Here is a 5000-nt window from a genome sequence, read left to right as displayed (position 1 = left end):
GCATTGTACAAGAGGCCAGGCTGGCAGATGTGTAAACCTGTGTATTTTGCGGCTTACCGCCTTCATACAGCTTCTATACTCCTTTCTCTCTCTACAGGCTGTACAGAAAAGCATGTTGGGTCAACTCCTGTTGTTTTTAAATGGGGGAAATGGTGGCAGCAATTTAAAGCTCAAGAAATAAATCATGTTTTTAGAAAAAGGTTTTGGATCTGTGTAGTGTGACAAGTAGAGGTGGGATTTATGGCTCTTTGATGAGATGGCTGGTTCCTCTCAAAGAGCCGTTCAAAAAACTGGCTCATTTGAACGGTATTTTAATAATCGTTCACTGTTTTTAAAATATTTATTTAGTCTTAAGAAAATAGAATTTAAGAAACCGCCTCTTAGCTCATGTAATCCCAACAACAACTGACTGTTCAGTTCATTCTCAAGACTGTTCCTGTCACTGTCTGATTAAGAGACACTAGTGTTTTTCACAAATTGAAGTACAGTAAACATGTGAAGGTCACATGCTCAAAACAAAACAAAACAAAGCGGAAACGATTGGCTCCTAGCTGGGATTCGGTTCCCATCGTTCACGTCTAGGAGCCGTTCAAAAGAATAGATTCGTTCAGGAACAACAGCACCTAGTGACGAGTTGTAAAGTCAGTAGGGCTGTAACGATATTGTATCGAACCGAGAAATCGTGATACACAGAGTCACGATACTGTATCGTGATACAAGGGGGTAATATCGTGATACACTCTTTCAAAGTTTTATTACCCATTAGTTCAGAAAACAGCCTTATGATTTGATGTGATAGTGTTTCCAAACTTCAGTGGAGATACATTTCAGAAATCGTGGGATTTATCGAACCGTAAGTCAAAAATCGTGATACGAACCGAATCGTGTGTTGAGTGTATCGTTACAGCCCTAAAAGCCAGCGTTGCACAGGGGGATTCAAAAGAGGTGGCAGCAGCTGAGTTATCACTTCTGAAGAGCAGCTGTAACGCTGCCGCGTGTTTTCACAGATCAGACGTCCCACACAGTTTTCATGTCAATAGCCTTTCCAGGGACTCACTGCTCTTCTTCGCTATTTATGTCAAGCATGCAAGTAGGCCCTACCGTGGCTGATATGGTAGGGCACACGTTTACCACTCGGCCGATTCCCAGTCCCGGTCCTTCCCCATCTCTCTCTCCCAGCTCACTTCCTGTCTCTCCTCCACTATCCTGTCTCACAAAAACCAATAAAGGCTGAAAAGCCCCCCCAAAAATGTTAAAAAATAAAAATACAAAATAAAAGCATGCATGTAAAACTGCATCCCACTGTATTAGGAAGATTTCCCCTTTGTGTCAGTTTGACTATGAAAAGTAACGCTGGAGCAAATGGTACCAGAGAACTAGAGCATCCAGAAGAGGATGGACATGTAGGCCTACAACATATTGCCAAAAGCATTCCCTAACCTGCCTTCACTCATGAGTGTTATGATACGATACGATACGATTAGACTTTATTGTCAGTTTTCACTGAAATTCATTTTGCGTCCCTGAGCAGCACTCGCTTAAGACAGGACATACACATAACATCACACAAGTATGGCACAACTGACAAAAAAACAAACATCATCCCATTGCTAATATAACCCATACGGTTAAATATGATGTCGGTCCACCTTTTGCAGCCATTACAACTTACAACTACAACTGATGTTGGTGGAGAAGGCCTGGCTCTCTCTCAGCTCTAATTCATCCCAAAGGTGTTCTATCGGGTTTATGTTAGAAGAACGCTTATTTTTGCATGAGAACAACATGTCAGAGTATTCCACCATTCCCATAAACGTGTGGTGCATGTACATGCACACGCACGCACGCATGCACGCACGCACGCACGCACGCACGCACGCACGCGCACACACACACACACACACACACACACACACACACACACACACACACACACACACACACACACACACAGTTCCTTCAGCCATCATTTAACCCTCTACTGTCCGGGTTCACTTTGTCACATGCTTAACCGATTACTGTCCACGTCCACAGCTCAACCAATCATCACAGACCATCACAGCTTAACCAATTACTGCCCAGCTCCACAGTCATCACATTTATCACAGGTCAAGCCATCCCCTGTCCAGTTTCAGGTCAAAAAGTCATTGCAATCATCACACCTCCCCTAATCACTGCCCATGTCCACAGATCCAACTAGTCATCATCACACCTGCACCAATTACTCCTCCACCTCCTACATGTCCCCTGGCAGCTATGGGCAGGTCCACTGACAGGGGCAGGTCCACTGACAAAGGGGTATGTTGTCCGGGGCCCACAGATATAGGGGGCCTAGAATTGGGTCCCCATTACATTATAAGTATTGGATAGGGGGCCCTTTCAAATGACTTTGCGCTGGGCCCAGAGAAAGCTGTTGGCGGGCCTGCTGGCAGCTATGGGTCCATCTGACTTTAATTGCCCCTTGTGTCCTTCCCGCGGGCAGGCCAGGCGTCATCCTACCCAGCAAGGCCCTCTGGTCCTACAGCAGGTGTGTGGGCAGGGCCACTGACAGCCTTAGCTGGGGCCGGGACAAAGATATATGAAAGGGCCCCAAACCCAATACGCACAATGTAATAAGGACCAAATTCTGGGCCCTCTCTCTCCCTGGGCCCAGGACAAGTGACCCCTTTGTCCCCCCCTTCTCGGCTTCCCTGTGTGTGGGGGCAAGGGCAAGACTCATTAGGGTGACGGACAGATAGCAGATACTACAGTGGTCTGTAAGGGACAAGTCTGGGCAACAGGCCTTTCCTGCAGCCCCCTCTGAGCTTTCCCCTCACCTCTCCATCCACTCGCTGGAACAAGCTTGGAATATATGAGGTGTCTTTTCTCACAGGAGGTGAGAAATCCATGCAGGCTCCAGTAGAGAGAGAGAGAGAGAGAGAGAGAGAGAGAGAGAGAGAGAGAGAGAGAGAGAGAGAGAGAGAGAGAGAGAGAAAGGGGAGAAGAATTCTCTCTCTCTCTCTCTCTCTCTCTCTCTCTCTCACACACACAGACACACACACATACACACGGCAGTGATCTTCACCTCTCTCCACACCTTCATTTCATTTTCCCTTTATGGCAATGTCGATATTAATCCGGAGATGGACTGATGGTATGGGTAGATGATGGTGTGTGTGTGTGTGTGTGTGTGTGTGTGTGTGTGTGTGTGTGTGTGTGTGTGTGTGTGTGTGTGTGTGTGTGTGTGTGTGTGTGTGTGTGTGTGTGTGTGTGTGTGTGTGTGTGTGTGCGCGCTCGCGTGCGTGCGTGCGTGCGTGCGTGCGTGCGTGCGTGTGTGTGTGTGTTATAGAGAGGGGGAAGGCAAGGGTCTGTATAGAGTGTGGATTTCTGTTTGTATGTACAAGTGTGAATGCAACTGGGTGTGAGAGATTGCCAGTGAGAATCAGAGAGAAGACATAGAGGAGGGAGTAGGAGAGGCGGAGGAGAGATGGAGGGAGTGATGGAGAGAAAGAGGAAGTTAAGCTGTCAAAAGTACAAAAACTCAACACTTCTTCCTTGTGTGTCCCCATGCAGCGTCCATAGGTCCCAAAGCAGCAGGTCTCCTGACCTCTTCTCTCCTCTGCGTAGCGCCTGTTTGATCAGGTCCCACGCTCTGCATTGATTTGCTGTCCTGTATCATACTGCATAGTCTGGAAACGTTAACGCTAGCACACACACAAACACGTGTTGTGTTGTTTCCTCCACGGTTGCCAAGTGTCAGCTTTCACCCAACCAACCCACGCACTTGAAATCAGAGCCGATATACAATAAAAAAAAACCATCCGTCATGCCCTGCCCTTTGACCCCTATGAATGTCCCTTGCAGGCTGCCGTACTTAGGATAATTCCAGACCTGCTTAATTAATTAAATGTAAACCCTTTCAGGGCAACGTGCTGCAATTAGCTACCCACCCCTCCACAGCTATTATCAAGGTGTGCATTCACTGAGGCCATAGAGATCGATGGGTAATTAATTAGACACAGGCAAACTAACAGTGGGCTGGTCACATGCTAATCATATGTGCCTGTGTGTGTGTTTTCATTTCTTTCTTTCTTTCTTTTAATATGAGCAGGTGGATTGGTGGTAAGGTTACCATGGTAACTTCTTAAACAGAGAGCGAGAGAGCGGTGTACAGCATCAAAGAAGAAGTCTGCCTGGTTACAGGAAGGGGGCGGGGGGTGAGGAGTCACCCTTATCAACACGGTTAATTTATGAGAGAGAGAGAGAGAGAGAGAGAGAGAGAGAGAGAGAGAGAGAGAGAGAGGCAGAGAGAGAGAGAGAGAGAGAGAGAGAGAGAGAGAGAGAGAGAGAGAGGAGATAGGAGGAGAGAGGGAAAGAGAGAGGGATGTGATGTGAGCAACCTAAGCTCTGATGCCTGGTGATAAGCACTATACCTGGCTGCCATTAAGCCATTGGCCATTGGGTAGACACTGTACACAGTAGTATAGTGTAGTAGTCAACAGTCCATGCTCATATCTGCTGAGCACGTCTGTGACAGGAGGGTGAGATAGTGCAGTGCAGTAGAGTAGAGAACAGTACAGTACAGTACCGTACAGTAGAACTCAGTATAGTACAGTAGAGTAGAGAACAATACAGTACAGTACCGTACAGTAGAACTCAGTATAGTACAGTAGAGTAGAGAACAGTACAGTACAGTACCGTACAGTAGAACTCAGTATAGTGCAGTAGAGTAGAGAACAATACAGTACAGTACCGTACAGTAGAACTCAGTATAGTACAGTAGAGTAGAGAACAGTACAGTACAGTACCGTACAGCAGAACTCAGTATAGTGCAGTAGAGTAGAGTAGAACAATACTACAGTAGTGTACTGTAGAGCAGAGTACAGTAGAGCAAAGTAGAGTACAATACTTTACAGTAGAACACAGTATTGTAGAGCAAAGTAAAGTAGAATAGAGTAGAATACAGCAGAGTAGAGTAGAGAAGAGTAGAGTAGAGCAGAGCAGAGTATAACAGTACTGTA

General features: G+C 46.4%; 1 protein-coding gene across 1 annotated transcript in view; it reads right to left on the bottom strand.

The window, feature by feature from the left end:
* camk4 (calcium/calmodulin-dependent protein kinase IV) overlaps positions 1 to 5000 on the bottom strand; it is a 60048-nt gene that overhangs the window by 7530 nt on the left and 47518 nt on the right. The window lies entirely within an intron of this gene.

This window comes from Engraulis encrasicolus, chromosome 11 (genome assembly GCF_034702125.1).
Source record: "Engraulis encrasicolus isolate BLACKSEA-1 chromosome 11, IST_EnEncr_1.0, whole genome shotgun sequence".
NCBI lineage: Eukaryota > Metazoa > Chordata > Actinopteri > Clupeiformes > Engraulidae > Engraulis > Engraulis encrasicolus.
Note: the sequence above shows the minus strand (reverse complement) of the source record. Positions and strands in the feature narration are given on the sequence as shown.